The sequence below is a fragment of the Paroedura picta genome, chromosome 9 (genome assembly GCF_049243985.1).
Source record: "Paroedura picta isolate Pp20150507F chromosome 9, Ppicta_v3.0, whole genome shotgun sequence".
Taxonomy (NCBI): domain Eukaryota; kingdom Metazoa; phylum Chordata; class Lepidosauria; order Squamata; family Gekkonidae; genus Paroedura; species Paroedura picta.
The window spans coordinates 77986596-78007033 of NC_135377.1; the positions used below are offsets into that span (position 1 = coordinate 77986596).

The 20438-nt window shown below is 52.1% G+C and overlaps 1 protein-coding gene across 10 annotated transcripts in view; it reads right to left on the reverse strand.

The window, feature by feature from the left end:
* CDH18 (cadherin 18) overlaps window positions 1-20438 on the reverse strand; it is a 902365-nt gene that overhangs the window by 449812 nt on the left and 432115 nt on the right. For 2 of the 10 annotated variants that reach the window (XM_077353386.1, XM_077353382.1), the window contains exon 1: window positions 8737-9110. The exons of the other annotated variants lie outside the window; for them this stretch is intronic. The gene's annotated coding sequence lies outside the window, so the exon portion shown is untranslated. Of the gene's footprint in view, window positions 1-8736; window positions 9111-20438 lie in introns of those variants that run through there. 10 annotated transcript variants of the gene reach the window in all.

Here is a 20438-nt window from a genome sequence, read left to right on the forward strand (position 1 = left end):
GCTGCCTTGACTTTGTGGAGCTGCTCCTGCAGCGACTTCCAGCAGCTCCCGGCACGCTTCCCCCACTCGCGAAGGTCGGCCGATTCCCGGGCGGGGACCTCTCCAAGCTCCGGGAAGTGTCTCAGGTCTGTCCCGTAGACGACGGCAAAAGGCGACATCTCCGTGCTGCTGTGGTCTGCGTTGTTGTACGCGAACTCGGCCAGGGGGAGCAGGGGCACCCAGGTGTCTTGATGATAGGAACCGAAACACCGCAAGTACTGCTCCAGTACTTGATTAACCCGCTCGGTCTGCCCGTCCGTCTGGGGGTGGTAAGCGGAGCTCAGCCCTTGCTCGATGTCTAACAGGCGCAGGAAAGCTTGCCAGAACCGGGACACGAATTGTGAGCCCCGATCGGAAATCACCTTGTCCGGCAGCCCGTGCAGTCGGAACACGTGATCCAGGAACATCCGAGCCAACTGTGAAGCACTGGGGACACTGGCGCAAGGAATGAAATGGGCCTGTTTGGAAAATAGATCTACCACCACCCAGATCACCGTTTTCCCCTTGCTGGGAGGCAAGTCTGTTATAAAGTCCATGGAGATCACTGACCACGGCCGGGTCGGGACCTCGAGCGGGTGCAGCAGACCTTTCGGCTTGCCAACCCCCGGCTTGCAGGTCAGGCAGACAGGACAACCACTGACGTAAGCTTTTGTGTCCCGCCGCAGACTGGGCCACCAAAACCGCCGCCGGGCCAACTTCCAGGATTTTACGAAACCGAAGTGCCCGGCGGTCTTAGCATCGTGGCAGAGGCTGAGGGCTTCCCGTCGTAGCCCTTCCGGGACGTAGACAGCCTCCCCCCTCCGCCAGAGACCGGAGTCCAAAATCAAAGAGTCCCGGAGCTCAGCCAGCTCCTCGTCTGTCCCGTAGGCTGCCACTAGGCGGTCTCGGAGCGGGGCGGTCGCCGGGTCGGGCTCCCATTCCTCCCTGGCCCGACGCCTAGTGACGACCCCCCGTCCCAGCTGCTCCTCACCAAACACGGACCTGGTGCAGGGAGCGTACCCCTCCCCATAATGCGGCAGACGGGAGAGGGCGTCCGCGAGGAAATTCTCTTTGCCGGGGATGTGACCAAGCTTGAAATTGTACCGCGAAAAGAACTCCGCCCACCTCATCTGCTTGGCGTTCAGGGATCGCGGTTGCCGGAGCGCCTCCAGATTCTTGTGATCTGTCCAGACCTCGAACGGCTCCTCTGTTTCCTCCAGCCAATGCCGCCATTCGGTGAGGGCGAACTTAATCGCAAACGCCTCCTTCTCCCAGGTAGACCAGTTCCGCTCCGTTTCGGCGAATTTTCGTGAGAGGTAGGCCGCCGGCCTCAGCTGTCCCGCCTTGTCTCGCTGCAGGAGAACCGCCCCGGCTGCTGCGTCGCTGGCGTCGACTTGTACCACCATCGGCTGGGTTGGGTCGACGTGCAGTAGCGTGGGCTCAGACGCGAAAGCTTGCTTGAGGGCCAGGAACGCTGCCTCCGATTTCTCATTCCAGCTGAGCGCTGCGCTGGGCCGCGTGGCGCGAGGACCTCTCCCCTTGGTACCTAGCAAGTCCGTGAGGGGAGCCACTACGGAGGAGTATCTGGGGATGAAGCCTCTAAAAAAGTTAGCAAACCCCAGGAAGCTTTGTAGCTGTTTCCGGGTGCGGGGCCTTTCCCAGGCCAGCACCGCCTGCACCTTCTCGGGGTCCATAGCTATGCCCTGGGCTGAGATGCGGTAGCCCAAATAGTCCAGGGAGGGACGGTGGAATTCGCACTTAGCCAGCTTCACGTATAGGTGGTTTGCCAGCAGGCGCTTTAACACCTCCCTCACCAGGGTCACGTGCTCTTGGGGATCTTGGCTGTAGATCAGGACGTCATCCAAATAAACAACCACCCCCTGAAACAGAAGGTCCTGCAACACCTCATTAATTAGACTCATGAAAACCCCAGGTGCCCCGCTTAAACCGAACGGCATCACTTTAAATTCGAATTGTCCCAATTGACAGTTAAACGCTGTTTTCCACTCATCCCCCTCCCGGATGCGTACCCGGTAGTACGCCTCCCTTAGGTCCAGCTTAGTGAACAGAGTCCCTTTGCCCAGCCGGGCCAGCAAATCCGGGATCAGCGGGAGGGGGTAAGCGTTCCCCGCTGCGATGGCGTTGAGGCCCCGGTAGTCCTGGCACAGCCGTCGGGACCCATCCTTTTTCCGGACGAACAAGACTGGAGCTCCCATGGGACTGGAAGCGGGCCGGATGAAACCTCGGGCCAGATTTTTACCCAAAAACTCCCGGAGGTCCTTGAGCTCACCCTCACTCATCTTGTAGATGCGCCCTTTGGGTAGTACCGCCCCCTCTGGGATGTTGATAGCGCAGTCCGTGCGGCGGTGTGGGGGTAGCTCGTCCGCTTCCCGCTCGCTGAAAACGGCTGCGAGGTCTCGGTACTCTGGCGGGACCTCGGGCTCTGGTATCTCCTGCTGCGCCGCCGCCGCTCCCCTGGGACGCGCCGCCATCCTCTTGTGGCTGGAATTCTCGTGGGGGACCCGATGCCGTGCACCCACCGTCAAGTCGAACTTCAGGGTCCCCGCCCGCCAGTCCACCACGGGGTTGTGTTCCTTCAGCCAATCCAGGCCCAACACCGCCCGATATCCCGCTACGGGGACCTGGATCAGCCACCGCAGCTCTTGGTGGTCCCCTATGTGGATGGCGATAGGACCCACCTCCTCCCCGAAAGGTCCCCCCTGAATCGGGCTGCCGTCCATCTGGACGAAAACCAGGGGAACCTTCCGAATGCGCTTCGGTAGCCCCAAAGCCCGGGCTATCTGGGGGTGGACCATGCTGTGGTCGCATCCAGAGTCCAAAAGAGCCTCCCCCACCCAACTTAGTCCGTTCTCCGGGTTCCGGAGCTCTAAAATTACCACGTTCGGAGGTCGCGCCTCATGCTGTAGGGGTTTTCCCTCGCACCGCGGGACCTGCTGCCCGGCGCCATCTACAGCAGGTCCTGGCCGTTTCCCGTCGCCTGGGCGCTTCCCGGTTCGTTGCGGAGGTCCTCCGCCCGGCGTGCCTGCTGGGGGCGTGTCGCACCTCCCCCCTGGGAGAGCCCGCGGTCCTCCCCCCCTTGCCGTTGGCACGCTGCTGCGAAATGTCCTGACCCCCCGCATTTCAGGCACAGACCTTCCCGGCGTCTCCTTTCCCGCTCGGGGTTCGGGGGTCGTTTGGGGCGAGAGTTGTCGGGGCCCGGTCTTGGCGCCTCGGCTGACCCGCCTTTGGCCTCCCGGGGGGGTGCGGCGGCCCAACCCAGGCTGGCTTCCAGCTTGGCGACCACAAAACACCACCCCTCCAGTGTAGACAGATCTTCTTCCGTCCCCTTGATCACGGCCCATTCCCTGAGCTTCGGGTTAAGGCCCTCCCGGAAATACTCGATTTGGGTCTCCTCGTTCCAGGAGAACACCTTGCCTGCTTCCCTCCGGAAAATGTCTATATAGTCCATAACCCCCCTAGTACCCTGTCGAAGTCCCTTGATCCGACTCTTTGCCTTGTCCTCAGCCTGGGGGTCCTGGAATCGTCGGCGGAGCGCGACCACGAAGTCCTGCAGGTCCCGAGTTGCCGGGTCGCCGCGCTCGGCCAACCCTAGGTACCACTGACCCGCCTTGCCCTGGAGACACGAGGCCACCCCCCAGACCAAGTCCTCGGAGTCCTCATACCGGTCTCCATACCTCCGGGCATGCGTCAGCGCGTGGAGGAGGAACTGCGGGAGGTCGTCCGGCGTCCCGTCGAAACGCGCCTTAAGCTCTGGGGGGGAACGTTTTGGAGAGTAGTCCGACCCCCTCCGGATCCGGGATTCTCGGCGTCCGCCGTCTCGTCCTGCTCCGCTCCACCGGCTACCAACTTGCCCAACGACGCCGTGCCGCTCCCTGCCTTGCACGTCGCTCCTGCGTTGGTCCGGCTCTCGCCGCCCCGTCGGCTCACCCGCTCCCCCGAGATCCTCTGCTGTCTCGCCTCTCCGCTGGCCGTCTCGCCTACTCGGGACTGAAAACTGCTCCGGGTCGGGGTCCGGGGCCCGCTCACCAGTGCCGGGCTCGTCCTCGTCGCTGGAGACGTCCTCACTCGACGCGATCCCCTCCGCCGTTGTATTACCAGTCCCTCCGGGCCCGGCCCGAGCTTGCTCACGGGCTTCAGCTGCCTGCAAGCGCCTGGCCAAGTCCGCCATGGCCCGCCGCAGGTCCTCTAGGGATTCCTCAGGTCCTACCGGGCGAAGCGCCTGCCTCAGCTGGGTGTCCCAGGTTGGGGCCAACCCCCCAGACCTCGGCGCGCTCCCCGCCGTGCTTGGGAACCCCATGGCCCGGCGCCTCCCCTTGGCCGCCGCTGCCGAGGGTCTCGGGGTCCCGGACAGCTGCTCCTGGCCCCCCGATTTTCGGAGGAAATCTCCCGGGGACATTAAAGTCATGTTCCCGGGGTTCGTGGGGGTCGAGACCGCCCCGTTGCTTGAAAACGCCATCTCTGGATCCGTCCCGATAAGCGCTCGGATGCGATGCCGACCCTGGAGTTCGGTGGGAAGCTCTTACGATGTCGGGGACCCGCTTGCTAACTGAAAAAACAGGGTGCCCCTTTTGAAGAAAACGTCACGCCAGGCCTGGTGAACGATACAACAGGAACAAGCTTTATTTCAGCAACGTGGAGTCCGCTGGTATGGAGTAAGAGCTTCCACCGAACTCCAGGTGGAAGCTCCCTTTTATACAAAACCCACCTCCTTAGGCTGTATTGCCCCACCCAGTACTTGCGGAGGGAACATGCTGATACAATCATGACTCATGCACATATGCGAGGTTTTCCGGGGTTCCTGATGGCCCATTTTCCTGGAACAAAGGGCCATCTCCGGGCCCTTGTCAAAAGGTGGAGGGGGACATTGAGGTTCTTTAGCGGCCATTGCCACCTCAACGATCGGGTGGGGCGCCCAGCTGCCGGCTTGCCTATGATCACCATGCCCTACCTCCGTGATCGCGGGCGCCTCTGATGGCGGGGTTCGGTCCGGTTCCCAAGCCACCAAGGACCGAACCACGACAGGGGGATGTCCCACCAATAGGAAAAGAGCAGTATGAGGGATCTGCCCAACAACCACTAAGTTCCCGGACTTCATTTTTGCTATTAGTGGGAAACATCCCACGCCAGCAGGGGGCCATGTGGCTGCTCTACTGTCCCCAGGCAACCTGCCTTTGCAGGCTGTTGGTGGGAGGCTGCATCCTGGCCCGAGATTAGCCTTGTTGGTTGCTACTTCCCAAGAGAGACCACCAAAGTAGGCTGGCCAAGGTGCTAGTGGTGGCGGCCTAAAGCAGCCCAGCTGGCTGCAGCCTGTGCCGGGAGCAGCTGGACATGTCCCACCTGGGATGGTGCCATGACCACTGCAGCCAGCCTTCTTTGCAGAGCCAAGGGGAGCTCAGCCACCCCCTGGAGTGGTGCCACTATGTTATGGAGGCAGTCCTCGGCAGTGGCAATGGTCCAACCGCCCACCTGGCCATGGCCTGCCTCGGACAGTGGTGCCACTTCAACAGCCAGGCTCCTTTTTGGAGCCCAGGGACCCACAGTATCAGGAAGGCTGATCAGGACAGTGGCCCAAAGAGGCTGGGTTGGCCGCAGCCTGCTCCTCTGAGCGGCTGCCCATGTCCCACCTGGGATGGTGCCGCTGGCCTCCCTTTCAGGACCGAGGGGGAAGCTGGTCACCTGCTGGAGCTGCTGCCAGGGCAGCAGTGCTGTATCCCAGCTGAGCCACGGCCAGCCACTCTGGAGACAGGCTGTGGGTGTCAGGGCCCCTCGATGGGAGACCTGCTTTGCTGTGGCAGTTCCAGCACCACTGGCCACATAGGAACCCACAGTCTGCTTTGCTGCCCACAAGTATGACCCCCCCCGAACAAACCTCGGCCCGCACAGGGGCAGCCCTATGGCCAATTGCCTCCACCCTCTGCTTTGCCTTCTGCCCACCGCCCCCCCCCCCAGGGCGGACACTTTGCCCAGCTTTCTCCAGCCTGTTGTTACATCAGGCCTTAATGCTAGTCTTCTACATAAGCCTCCCCCAGCCAGCCTTTCACCTTTCCAGGGGAAACATGCAGGCACTTCTCTGTTCTTCTCTATTGGGGCCAAGGGACACACTGCAGCCATGATCAGCAAACAGAATACAGTGCAGGAATACAGGATTACGTCTTCCCATCACCTTCTCCCACTAAGACTATCATCATCTTGCTCCAACCAAAGGGAGGACTCCACAAGATCCACACCACATGTTCTGCTGAACATTTTATCTATTATTATTATTGTTGTTGTTGTTGTTGTTGTTGTTGTTATTTCCCGCCTCTCCCTATACGCTCGAGGCGGGTCACAGTAGTCTCAACCCTGTTAAAATTCCCATTAAAAGACTTTAAAAAATACCAACATGGCGGCAGAAAATCCCCAACCCTCCCCCTACTAAATAATGAAGATAATGGAAGAGAACGATGTACACTTCCTATCTCCCGAGGGGGGGGGGGGATGATGTCCCTGACTCGCTGACCCCAGCCTCAACCATAGACCTGGTGGAAGAGCTCCAGTTTGCAGGCCCTGCGGAAAGCTGGCAAATCCTGCAGGACCCGCAGCTCACCTGGGAGCTCATTCCACCAGGTAGGGGCCAGGACCGAAAAGGCCCTGGCCCTGGTCGAGGCTAGGCGCGCTTCCTTAGGGCCGGGAATGATCAATAGGTTCTCACCCACAGAGCGTAAGGCCCTGCGGGAAGCATAGGACGATAGGCGGTCCCTCAGGTATGTGGGTCCCAACCCGCTTATGGCCTTAAAGGTTAAAACCAAAACCTTGAACCGGATTCGGGTGGCTATTGGCAGCCAAGGCAGCTGCCTCAGCACAGGCTGGATGTGGGTCCTGCCAGTAAGGACCCTAGCAGCTGCATTTTGCACTAGCTAAAGTTTTCGGGTCAGGGTCAAGGGTAGGCCCGCATAGAGTGTTACAGAAATCTAGTCTGGAGGTGACCATCTCATGGATCACTGTGGCCAAGTGGTCAGGGGACAGGTAGGGTGCTAGTAGCCGGGCCTGGCGAAGGTGGAAAAATGCCTGGCTTGCTACTCTCTTGACCTGCGCCTCCGTAGTCAGGGAGGCGTCGATGGTCACACCCAAATTCCTAGCTTGGGGCATGATGGTAAGTGGCGCTCCTGCTAGGGTGGGTGGGCTTCCAGAACATGTTGACGCATTGGCATTCCCTAGAACAGGCTTTCTCAATCAGGGTTTCATGAACGTTTCAAACGGGTGGAAGTCAATTAACTTTTTATATATACAGTTTGGTGTAGTGGTTAGGAGAGCCAATTTGGTGTAGTGGTTAAGAGTGCAGACTTCTAATCCGGCATGCCGGGTTCGATTTTGCGCTCCCCCACATGCAGCCAGCTGGGTGACCTTGGGCTCGCCACGGCACTGATAAAACTGTTCTGACCCAGCAGTGATATCAGGGCTCTCTCAGCCCCACCCACCTCACAGGGTGTCTGTTGTGGGGAGAGGAATGGGAAGGCAACTGTAAGCCGCTTTGATCCTCCTTCGGGTAGGGAAAAGCGGCATATAAGAACCAACTTTTCTTCTTCTTCTACATTTTAAAATGTATTAAATCTAAATTTATTATTGAGTGATATAAACATATATGGTTATGTTGACCCACCCCTCCCCTTCCCAAAATGATCTCAAGTGGGGGGGGGAGGGGAGGGTGGCCCTGTCCACAGCTCTGCTTCCCAAACATATTCTGCAGAATCAGACCACTTCTGGGGTTTCCTGAAGCCTGAATATTGTTTCTCAAGTGGGGAAAAGTCAAGAAAGGCTGCCCTAGAAAACAATAGTAGGCAGAAGAAATAAACTCTTTCTCCCCACTTCCTACAAGTGGATTATTACAATGTGGAGTGTGGAGAAAGGGACTGGGACCTTCTTCAGGGTCGTGCGCCTAAAGGTGCCATCCTAAACAAAGTGATGCCCTCCCCAAATCCACCAATTCCAGGGCACTTAATGGTGGTACTCTGTTTAGGATCTTCAAAATTGTGTTCAGTGCCTCTTGTCAACAGGATGCATGGACGTCGATTATTTCGTAGCTTCACAAGTTTGTGGCTCCCATCAGCAGCATACCGCGGCCAAAGTGAAGCGCTTGTTGTGCATCACCCGCGAGGAATGAAACGCGGGGTTCCGATCAAGGCAGGGGGCCGCGTGAGGAGCGCAGGGCGGCGCTTTGAGGGAGGAGCCCCGCTCACCATCGCCCCTCCCCCGCGCCACCTCGGGTCCGTCTTTACGGTGCTCCCGGCGGCTTCTCCTGGCGGATCGCTCCCGGGGCTTCTCACAGCCTGTAAAATAAAAGCTTCACCCCCCCCCCGCCGCCCCGCCCCCGCGCCTGGACCTCATTCCCCTACTGAGTCAAGAGAAGGGAGAGGCCCGAGCAGCGTCCTTCGGGGCGAAGGGGCCCTTCCGTGGCCCGGGAGGAGCAGCTCCCCGCCCGCCGAGGTTGGGGGCCCTGGAGGGGCTCTTTGGAGGGGTCGACAGTCCTGGGCGCCTGCCACTTGTCTGTCTGTGGCCCCTGCCTTCTCCGGGGCTCGTTCCAAAGCGCGTCAAGGGCAGGGGCGGTCCAAGCGCCCCCGCCGTCTCCCGCAGGGGGAGGAAGGTTCCGTGTCCCCGAAGCCTAAGGAGCCCCCCGACCCCCGGCAAGGCGCAGCCTCCCTCCCGGCGCCCCGCTCTTACCTGCGGGGCGGATCCCTCGGCTGGAGACGGGCAGGAGCGGCGGGGCTCTCCGGGTGCCTCCGGCAGCGGTGCGTGGGGAGGGGGTGAAGGGATCTCCGCAGGGCCGTCCAGCCCCCTCGGCTGCTTAAGCGCCCCGGCCTCCGCGCCCCATTCCTGCCAGCCCCGGGAGCGGGGGCGCCCTCGTGGCTGCCCAGCGGCTCCGGCGGGGAATGGCCGGGTGGGGCTGGGGGTGGGGGGCGCCTCTCTTTGGGCTGCGCCCCCAGTTGTCGCCCTGCCTCTCCCGCTCGGGCAAGACCTCCGCCAGGGCCCCCCCCCCGGCAGAAAGGTCCCCGCGCCCCCCTCCCGGGCGCCAGGCTGGCCGCCGCATGCCCTCCTGCCGCTCAGGGCACCCTCCCCCCCCCCGTCTGCCCACCGCGGAGGGGCCTGGAGCCAGGGAAGGACCATCCCACGGCCCAGGGGCAAGGCAAGGCAAACTAAACCGCAGGCTCAAAGTGCCAAGGAAATGCGGTTGAGTAAATCTAGTCCAGAAAAGTACTCGTGTAATAAACCGGGGAGGGAATTTATTTTCAAGCAATTTCACTTTTTTTAGGTATACCCACCAATTCCTCATGTTCTCTAACTCTCTTTTTTACTGTTTGAAAAGAAGGATTTCTCTTGCTTTCCTCTTTGAAGGGAAATTAGTGCACCCTCTTGTTCATTTATGTTACCCACCACGAGGTGGCGCTCTAGCAGGAGAACATGAAGGTTCTCGGTGTCTGCAAAGAGAAATTCGGAAACTTAGCAGAACCTCTCTCCCGTCCCCTCCTCTTTTCATAGTTTTCATTAATGAAGACGAAATTGATTGGAACTAGGAGTTTGTGTTTGACTTTATTCAAATAAGCCAAGGTTTTCTTTGCGTATCCCAAATTGAAGCCTGACTCCAAATATTGTCAAGGGGAAAGGGAAATGGATTGTGAATAAAGGTGATTAAAAATATTAACACCACCAAAAAAGACAGAGAGGAGATGCAGCAGTTATGGCAAGTAGAGAATCTCAAGTTTTGGTTGAATTGGTTGGACATAAGCTAGAGTCGAACTGCGTTTCAAGTGCCACAATGCTCTTCTTTATATATACAGGGCTGTGTCTGGGGATCCCCACACTTACAACTGATCTCCAGACTAGAGAAATGGAAAATATATGCTTTGGAGGATGGACTCTGGCATTCTAGCCCATCCCCAAATCTCCAGGATTTCCCCCACTTGGATCTGGCCACCGTAGGCTGCCCATCCCCAGCCAGTTATGAGGCATAAGCAGGAGGAAGGAACCTGTTGAGTGCCTTGTCCCCGTCAAGTCCAGGCTCCAAGGGAACATGTCCCTCCTGCTCAGTCATATATTATCTGAAAACTAGGATTAAAGCCTGTTATAGCTGATATAACGGGTGCTAGCAGGGGGGAGGGGGAATAGCAAAGAGAGAGGGAGGTAGAAAGGAAGAGAGTGATTAAGATAGAGAGAGCGTGGCATTGGGAAGAGGAAGGGGAGGAGTTGTCCAGTCTGTAAGGGCATGACGTTGAATATGTCTGTTGGGGGTTTGTGGCATGGTGACAAATGAAGACGTGGGTGTGGAGAGATGTATGACACCCATGTCAAGAAACTGTGTTTTGGAACAGTGGTCCTCAACCACCGGACCGGGGACCAGTACTGGTCTGTGGATCACTTGATACCAGGCCACAGCTGCTCCCCGTCTTCTTCCCTTATCAGTTGTCTCCTCTCTAGGCTAAACAGACCAAGCTCCCCCAACCTTTCCTCATACGTCTTTGTCTCCAAACCCCTCACCATATTTGTTGCCCTCCTCTGGACACGTTCCAGTTTGTCAACATCCCTCTTCAACTGGGGGGCCCAAAACTGAACACAGGACTCCAAGTGAGGCCGAACCAGAGCAGAGTAAAGCGATACCATCACCTCCCGTGATCTGGACACAATACTCCGTTTGATACAGCTCAAAATCCCATTTGCCTTTTTAGCCATTGAGTCACACTGCTGACTCATGTTCAATGTAAGACTCCTAGATCCTTTTCGCACTTGCTAGTGCCAAGTCTCCCCCATCTTATATTGGTGTATTTGGTTTTTCCTACCTAAATGCAGAACTTTACATTTGTCCCTATTGAACTTCATTTTTTTCAGTTTAATCCACTTCTCGAGCCTATCAAGATCATCCTGTATCCTGTTGCTGTCTTCAATTGTGTTTGCTACCCCTCCCAGTTTAGTGTCATCTGCAAATTTAATAAGTATCCCCACTAATCCCTCATCCGAATCATTTATACATATGTTGAACAACACAGGCCCCAGGACAGATCCTTGGGGTACTCCACTTGTCACTCTTTTCCAAGAAGATGCTGAACCATTATCAAGTACCCTTTGGGTACGATTTGTCAAGCAGTTACTGATCCACCTGACAGAATTAGGATCCATACCTCATTTTACCAACTTGTGAACAGCTTTATTGAAATACAGATAACTATGTCCACGGCATTCCCCTGATCCAGTAAGGTATTCACTTTCTCGAAAAAAGAGATAAGGTTGGTCTGACATGACTTGTTCTTGCGAAACCCGTGCTGAGTCTTAGAAATCACAGCTCTCAGTTCCAGCTGCTCAAGGATCGAGTGTTCAGTTATTTGTCCCAAAATTTTGCCAGCTACAGATGTCAAGCTGACGGGTTGATAATTAACCGGGATCCTCCGTTTTCCCTTTCTTGAAGATGGGGACATTTGCCCGCCTCCAATCGTCTGGCACCTCATCTGTTCTGGGTAAGGTGGTCCCACTTTACCAATGTTGATTGGGAAGATTGGTAAGGTGACCAGATTTTAACATTGGTAAAGTGGGACACCATTGACTGTGGGGTTTCTTGATTAAAACTTGGTCTATATGGAGCAACAAAATGTTTCATTTTCACTGCTGGCAACTGCAGTCCCTGTTGTTGTCTGCAAGGCCAAGTTGTTGCCTAATAAAAGTGGATCACCTAGTTCCCCCCAAAGTCTCACTGCCTACTATCCTGTAAAGCTAAGTCCACTTGAAATTCTGGGCCACTTATGCCTTTGAGTTCATAGGACTTTCCTGGCAAATTTTGTTTTTTTTTAATTTACCAGGCCAAGCTTAAGAAAATTCACTTCAGTTCAAATGTCTCTCCAGCTATTTATTTGTTCACTGTTTACAGTTTCAGGCTGTAAATATTCTTTATTTAGATCTTCCGGAACTTTCCAGACTCACAGGATTGATATCAGTCTGTCTCTCTGTCTGTGTGTCTGCACCCCAAAATAGAAACAGTTGCTGGTAGGGGCTGGCCAAAGCCCATAGCCCAGGAGGGACACACCTGCACTACTCCACCCCAACCACAGCCTGTGAGCCTCTACCATCCTCTCTAGATCGCTGCTCATCTCTTGATTATAATGATCAGCTCTGCAGGCAAAAATGGCTACTTTGGAGGGTAGACTCTGAGGCATTGTGTCATTTTGAAGTCCCACCTCCAAACCTCCAGGAATATTTCCAACTCAGGGGTAGCCAACCTCCCAGGCAGGTTATTGTGGAGTTGAAACACTTCAGGCCTACTGCACTGGCCTAATTGTCATGTCCACCAACTTCCCTCACTTTGCCTCAGACCCCTGGCAGAGCTGGCAGGAGGATGCAGAGTGCGCTCCCTCCCTTCAGGCCTGCTGCGAAGGAGCCTCTGACAGGCCCTGACTGAGGGGAGGGAGGCATGTTCTTCTGAGAGCAATGCAGGGGAGTCTGTGGGGGTACTTGTGCTTTCCTTTGTGTGTGTGTGTGTGTGGGGGGGAAGATTTCCCCTTCAGTCAAACAGTTGGCTGACAGAAAAGCTTACAATACTGCTCACTTACAATACTACTGTGGCCAGCCTCACTGCTGGAGGGAAGACACAGCTAAGCCTTCTTCCCGTTCAGGAATGTGGCCCTCCTATGCCTGGCAAGAGCACCTCGGCAGAGGCCTAGGCACAGCAAGAGGCTGCCATCTGACATTAGTACCATTTTTCTGGGGCATTCCTTTAAAAATTTCAGTGAACGGAGCAGGGATGGGGGAAGGCACATGGCATGTTCCTTCTTACAAGGAAATCAGGAGTTTGGGATCTGCGAAAGCCCTAGGCACCAAACAAAGTGCCACAAGATCCTAATATTGGCCATATCTGTGTTCTTTCCTTCACAATGGGGATACATGCAAATTAAGGTTTTTGCAGGCACACTCCCTCCCCCTCCCCAGGCAGTTTGAAGAAACTGACCATTTAAGTCTCCCCAGATTCACCTCTTTTACATGCAGTTTTCCCTCCCTTCTAAATTCTCCAATCCTGTATTGGCGGGGAAGGGGCAGACTGCAGAGTACATGGGGTGGGAGAGGAAAAACTATTCTCCCTTTCCTGTAACAAAAATAGCTACATGCAATGCTAATTCCTCTATTATCACCCCCAAGGGTCACTATGCAAGATCTCAACTCCTGTACACTCTAAAGCAGTGGTGACTTTTCAGATGTCCAAAGACTACAGCTTCCGTGAGCCTCACCAGCATGTGCCCTGGGAACTGTCGTTCATGTACTTCCGGAGAGCCAGTTTGGCTACCTCTAAAGCTTTTATCCACCTACAAGATATTCTGTTCCATTTTCTTGCACATAATATATCACTAACAATTCAAAGTGAGCTTACGAGAGGCAGTGTGTAATTTATGCCCTGCATGCTGCTTTAATGCTCACGCCCATGAAATTATACCCATACACACTGCAGACAAGATACATCAGCTGCACAGTTAGTCACAGAGCATCTACAGGAGATGTGACATATGGCAACTCTAACAATTCTCATTCACAAACTTAACAAAAATTGCATTAAATCACTTCAAAAGTCTGCTGGGATAGCACAATACAGAGAAGGTCTGTGGTCTATAGGGACACTGGACCATACCTGGAAACTCAGCTCTTGATAACACTAATTCTCACAACAAGGATGGCTGCTCTTAATTATATGCTGCTGAATCAGACTGGGGGATGCACAGGGACCTTAGAGAGAGCATATCTTATTATTCCCTGAATTCCTTCCCTCACTATTGCTTCTTTCCTCCTCCTGGCAGCCTCCCCTTGTCCTCTCTTCTTTCCCTGCTTTCTTTTCAACTTGCCAACAAACCTACCTTTTATTTGCCCCTAATCTCCTGCTATATATATTTAGAAACATAGAATCGTAGAGTTGGAAAGGACCTCCAGGGTCATCTAGTTCAACCACCTGCACAATACAAGAGTTCACAACTACCTGCCCACCCACAGTGACCCCAATTTCATGCCCAAATGATCCCTCCACCAAAACCTTCCAGAATCCAGCCTGGCCTGGAGGGAATTCACCTACCGCCTCACAGTGGCGATCAGCAATTCCCTGGGTATGCAAGGAAGGGCCACAAGAGACAAACCCTGGCACATCCCTTCCTGCCCACCCACCCTAAGTTCATCAAATCAGCATTTCTCTGAGATGACTATCTAGTCTCTGATTAAAACTTCCAAAGAAGGAGAACCCACCACCTCCCGAGGAAGCCTGTGCACTGTCAGGAACCTCTGCTGGAAGTTTAACTGAAAATTCTTTTGTATTAATTTTGAATTTTTACTTCATTTATTCATCATGTTTTTCCCCAACGGGCACCCAAAACAGCTTTCATCGTTCTCTTCTCCATTTTATTATCAAAATAATATGGTATATTAGGCCAGGGCAAAGATTCTCAATGCACTGGCATACTACAGGAGCCCTTAAGGTGTGCTGGGGCACGGGGGCGATGTATATTTATTATATTTAAGATTTTCCTTTTATATGTGGCCAGTGCCGGGCCTGTAGGGGGAAAGAAAGGAAGGCTGAAGCTGAGGCTCTCCCTCCCCTTTGACTTGACCTCTGTCAGTAGCAGCTTGATAAGCGAGGTGAGTCTTTTTGTTTTAACTTTGGGGGTGGAGTGGCTAAGGAGCCTGACTTGGCCTAGCACTCAGCCGTGGCCTGGCACTAGCAAGGCTACTGGCAAGCTCCAGGGTTTGGGAGGTGGCAGAAGGGTGTGCCTTGAAGTCTGAAAAATTCTGGTTTGCATTGAAGCCTGAAACATTTTTCAGGGGTGCCTACATGGTCAAAAGGCTGACTGAGAGGATGTGATTGGTCTAGGTCTGCCAACTCCTAGTTGGGAAATTCCTTGAGATTTAGGAGTGGAGGGAGGATAGGTGCTGAGAAGGGAAGGGACCACAGTAGGGTCTAATGTCATAGAGTGCCCACTCTTCAAAGCAGCCATTTGACTGAAGGGAACTGATCTGTATAGTCTGGAAATCAGTTGTAATTCCAGGAGATCGGCAGGTTCCACCTTGCAGCTGGCAATCTTAGCCTCGCCAAAGAACACACATGCAGTCTCCACAACACCGGGGATTTAAGTTTGGATCCCTAAGCTCCTAGTCTGAAACACTAACTGTTACACTACATGGGCTTTCATGGAAATGGTGGCTGCTGGATAGTAGTGAACAGCTGGGCCTGCCACAGATTGCTTCCATGTCTGATCCCAATGTGTCCTCCTTCAAAGGCTAAAACATATCTGGAAAAGATTCTGCTTTTTATTGACAGAAACCAAGGCTTTAAGGCTGGAAATATTGTTGTCACCTAGCAACCCGCACAATGGTTACTGCAGAGGACATTATTTTCTTAAAGGTACTGTTTCACTTCAAATATTTGGGGGCTTTTTGAATCCCAGTGTATTTGAGGGCCTTTTGAACCCCAGAGTTTTCTGCTAACTTGGGGCTTTCCTCAGGAGATAGATCTGTCTTGACTATTCATGACTGTAGTATCCAGTTTTAAGTAATGCCTCGAGCCGGCTGGCCTGGGGGGGGTGGTATATAAATTTAATTAATAATAATAAAAATATCCACAGATGGGGCCGCATTGAGATGTGTCTATATTGATGATAGTGCCATCATAACCAGGTCAATGGGCTTAGAAGGTCGTAACTCTGTTCTTCTGCAACTGCCAGTGCTACAGGGCATGTTAAATAATCAGCCTTCAAAACCTAATTAATTTTGTTTAATTTAATTAACAGTGCTTAGTGTTCAATGGCTTTGGTTGCATTTGCCTCAAAACAGCTTGTCACAAACCTGGTTACCAAAGAATGTTTAAATGTCTTTTTTCATAGAGGTTGTTTTGAATTCTGATTTTAAAACTCCGGTTGAATTTACTACAGGTCTGATTCACAGCCAATGAACGCCTAGATCAGTGGTCCGCAACCTTTTTTAGGCTGCAGACCGGTGGGTGTGGGAGGGAGATCCGGCGGCCGCGCATGCATGTTTGCGCATGCAGCCGCACTTCCCTCTCCCCCCTCCTCCCGCAAAAAGAAGCTTGCGGCCTGGGGGGCGGGGAGAGGGAGCCACGGCCCGGTGCCGGGGCTTTCGCGGCCCGCTGCTGGGGCCTTCGCGACCCGGCACCGGGCCAGAGCCCGGTGGTTGGGGACCACCGGCCTAGATGACATAATTTTCTTCCAATATAGGGCTGAGTTTTCTTGCAAGTTGTTCACAGGGTTCAGTTCTTTAAAAGGGCCCACTTCCCCTGGTTCTTTACAATGCGACTTTTGCAAAATAGCTTTTGAGCTCTTAGCTACATGTAGTTATTATTGAGCATATGCAAATCTAAAGCATTTAAACAAACAAACAAAAAGGGTGCTTATATTGAGATGGATGGTAACATTAAAAACAGTCAAATGAGAAAGAAAACAAAAATTAAAAATAATTTTTCTCACCTCTTTTCTGGCTGTGCATCAATAGTAGAGTGTGGAGAGCAGTGACATTTTGAAAATCACAGGCTAAGGAGCAGCACTCACAAACCACAAACTCAGAACTATTTTGACTGCATGGGCTTTATGGCAGTGTTTACTATCTGGATGGGGTAGTTACTAGGGTACTAGGTTGGAGAACTAAGCAGGCGTGCTTTTGGACAACCAAGAATCAGTCTAGCTATCCCATAAGGGGTGTGGTCAAACAATTTAAAAGAAAACAAGATAGCTGGATTCAACTCTTATATCTACATTCCTTACAATCTCCTCTTTATTTCATTTGGGACAATGGGACTGTAATGTAAGGTACATAATGCAACTAAGAATCTAACTCTGGTCTTAGGACAGTAGAAGGAACTCAGCACCTCTTGACACTTGTGAGGGTGCTTCCATGCTTGTGTGGAGATGCATGGGGATCACAACAGGTCTCTTTTAATTACTTATTTTCACAACAGGGAAAGCTTCTACCATTAATCACTAAGCTTAACATTTTTATTCCCCCTATGTTTTTTGTGAACGACAATTGAACCCAAATAACTGATTTGTTGTTCTAGCAAGAAATTATCTGATCTTCATTATCATGCTGCATATTTGTTGGACATCGTCATGAGGCTGTTTACCACTTTGGTACTTCTTTATTCACATCTTGAATAAAACTTTGTTGATCTTAAAGGTTCTACTGGACTCAAATTTTGTTCCAACAAAACAAAGATGTCTTCACCTGCTGGCAGAAGTTGATGGGAGGCGACTGAGGAATCTCCCTGGATAGCAGCTCCTTAAATGCCAAAAGATAGAGCTAATGGAAAATGGAGATTGTCTCTTGTAAATAGGCACAACTGGAGCATCAGCTTGTCTCCCTCCTTCCTCAGGGGTAGTTCTGTTTCACCTTGAGTATTTCCCATACAGACAGATTATTAAATATTTCCTTGTTAGCCTGAAGCCATTTTCTGCTCATATTGGCATTCCCCCTCCCCCAAGTTGCTTTCCTCTCTGATGGTAAAAGGGAATTGTATGATAGTTTACATCTCAAGGAGAAAAGCAACAAGGGTGGGGATGGAATTTGGACTGTTCAAGGAAGAGCTGGAAAGAAAAAGATGAAAGAGCTTCTTGTTCAGCCAGTCTTCCGCTCAGTTTGAATCCATTCACTTAAGAGCATCACAGATCTACACTTAACATGCACCCCTGCTGTAGCATTGACTTCAAACAATCCCCTTCCTGACTCCTTTGAACATTTCCCTGTCAAGAGAGAAAAGAAAGAATGCTGTTTAGCTGCCTTCCTGCCACCCTACCTCTGAGGTGTGTTGAGATGCTCTCAAGAAGCAACCCGTGGACATATGCTACAAAACCAAACGCTTTACAGTTAAGCCTTTTCAAGCTGGTATCGCCTGGAAACAAGATACAACAGAGTGTAAGGACTATAAGTCATTCTAGACAGCCCATACCACTTCTGTGCCAACTAGTGAAGAAAAGAAATAATATCCAGTGGGTACTAATGATGCTTGACACAAGGAATTGTTTCCACAGACTTGGAAGTAGATCATACAGTTATCGCATTGGAGGAGAGTTATTTTCAAGCTGGGAATTACCAGTGAAAATGGGAGTGAACGGTACAGGGATGATGACATCCATGTGGCTGGATGAGTAATTTTTGTTGGGAGTTTTAGAAATATGTTTTGAAATAAATCACGCAGACGTGTGTGTATAGCTTCTATAACAAACAACATCAGCCTTTCTTTCCAACCTACACTGTCTTAGCTTCTATTATTAAAACAGGGAAACTGTACTTCATTTCTCCATCTTGCCTCTGTGTCCCTCGCACTCTAACCAATATCTTGACAAACCAGTCACCGTTTCCCAGGATGACTTCATCTGCATAGCACGGCCTCCCTTTCAGAGGGAAACTCTTCCTCGAGGCCTTACAGGTACAGGTTGGACTACATGGCCTGTATGGCCCCTTCCAACTCTAGGGGCCATTCCGCACGACTTCAATGTAGCAGAAGGCTTGCAAATTGTAAACGCTACTAATTTGCAGTTCCGCAAGACGTCACACACAATCTGCCACACTCCTGAAACAGTCCCGCAAAAAATGATTAGTTATAGCGGTTAAAGGGAAATGGGGAAAAGTGGATTCACCCTCCGAAAAGCGCTACACTCTTGCAAACAATCTGCAACACTAGCGTAAAAGACCTGTGCGTTCCCATTGTTGCAGTTCTAGCAAAGTCCCTCCCCCTGGCTCTCTCCTCCGAACTTCCAGTGAAGCGATCGCCATTTTTTTTTCTCGGAGCGAGCAGAAAGCAACAAACCAGCGAGCCTTCATTCACCCAGCGAGGCTTCTCCAGCTACAGTCCCTCCACAAAAGTGCTTTAAAGCTCCCCTAAGTCCCCAAGCACAACACAGCCCCGTTTGCAAGTTCTCTTTATTTTCGGACGAAAATCGCGCCCATGCGGGGGGGGGTTCTTTTCACTTGGGGGAGAGCGTGGTAACGATGAATCGCCAGCTCACACGCCAGCTGCCAGCTAGATGGGTCTCTACATTAGCAAGAATCAAGGCATATTCGTTGCAACGTGTATTTTTTTTTTAAAAAAACCTGTTCTTAAAGGGAAAGGAGCTTTCCCGGGGCATGATAAAAACCGCCCATTGGCTGTACGTTTGATTGACGGCCAGGGGCAGGACAAAGCACAGAAAAAATCGCTTCCTTTCTAGCGATTTTTGCGAGACCAGAAACCTGTGGGAAATGAATGAAACGCTACTGAATTCCACTAAAAAGGCAGGTATGCGTAACGCCGAGATTGCACTTTTACAAATAGCATTTCTGCTTTGCGGGACCAATTGACAACATTGGTCCTTGTGCGGAAAGGCCCTATGATTCTTATAGGCTGTATGCTAAGTAGCCAAAAGAAGAGTACAGTAGGAACAGGAGTTGCACTCCTTGATGGCTGGAGTTGCTGACACTATTCTAACAATTTTCTATGCACCCTTCATAATACAGTAGTAGTAACTGTCAAAACAACTCACAAGTCGCTGCTCTTTAATAGTGTCCCAAATAGGTCTCGTGAGACAGCTGCCCTGGCCTACCTTCTGGAACAGCCAACGCAGGCTCCTCTAGATCAAAAAACCAATCAACCACATTAAGATGCACTCTGGATTTTTTTGTTTTACTCACTAAATTATGAATTTTACTCACTAAATTCCACCAGGCATTTGGTTGAGGTTGACCAGACCAACAACTCCTCCCCCCCCCCCGCAAAAAACACCTGCACATGAACTGCTCCCAAACATAGACCAACGTATGGGACCACAGCTGGCAAAATTGTCACGACTGATGTTGGAATCAACGTATTGTTGTTACTGGTTGTTACCATTCTTCTGTTTGAAGTTGTTGAATTGTACGTGCCCCTACATTTCATGTAAACCGTCCTGAGCCGCAAGGGAGGGAGGAATATAAATATAAATATACAATAAATAATAAATAAATAAACTATGCTGTTCATGCTGATCAGCCCTTAAGATCAAAGTATTTGAATATGTTCTTGAGGCCAAAGAGTTTTAAGAATCTAAGAATACAGCCAATTAAAGGAGTACACAGAATGTAGTAGATAATCAAATGAATCAATGGAAGATGTTCTTTTATTGAGCCTGCAAGGATTCATTTCAGAATCTAAAAATAGCCATGCTGAATCAGACCCATCAGGGTCCATCTAGTTCAGCATTCCATCTCACAGAGTAGTCAGCCAGTTCCTCTGGATCAGGGGTTCTCAACCTTTTCCTTTGCTGCGCCCCCAACTTTAGCACCAAAGCCCAGCGGGGACCCAGCTGGAGGAACTGCTAGCTAGCGCTGCAGAGGCACTTCTGACGCCCCCCCCCAGATGTGGTCATGGGCAACCCCCCACAGGAGGTGAC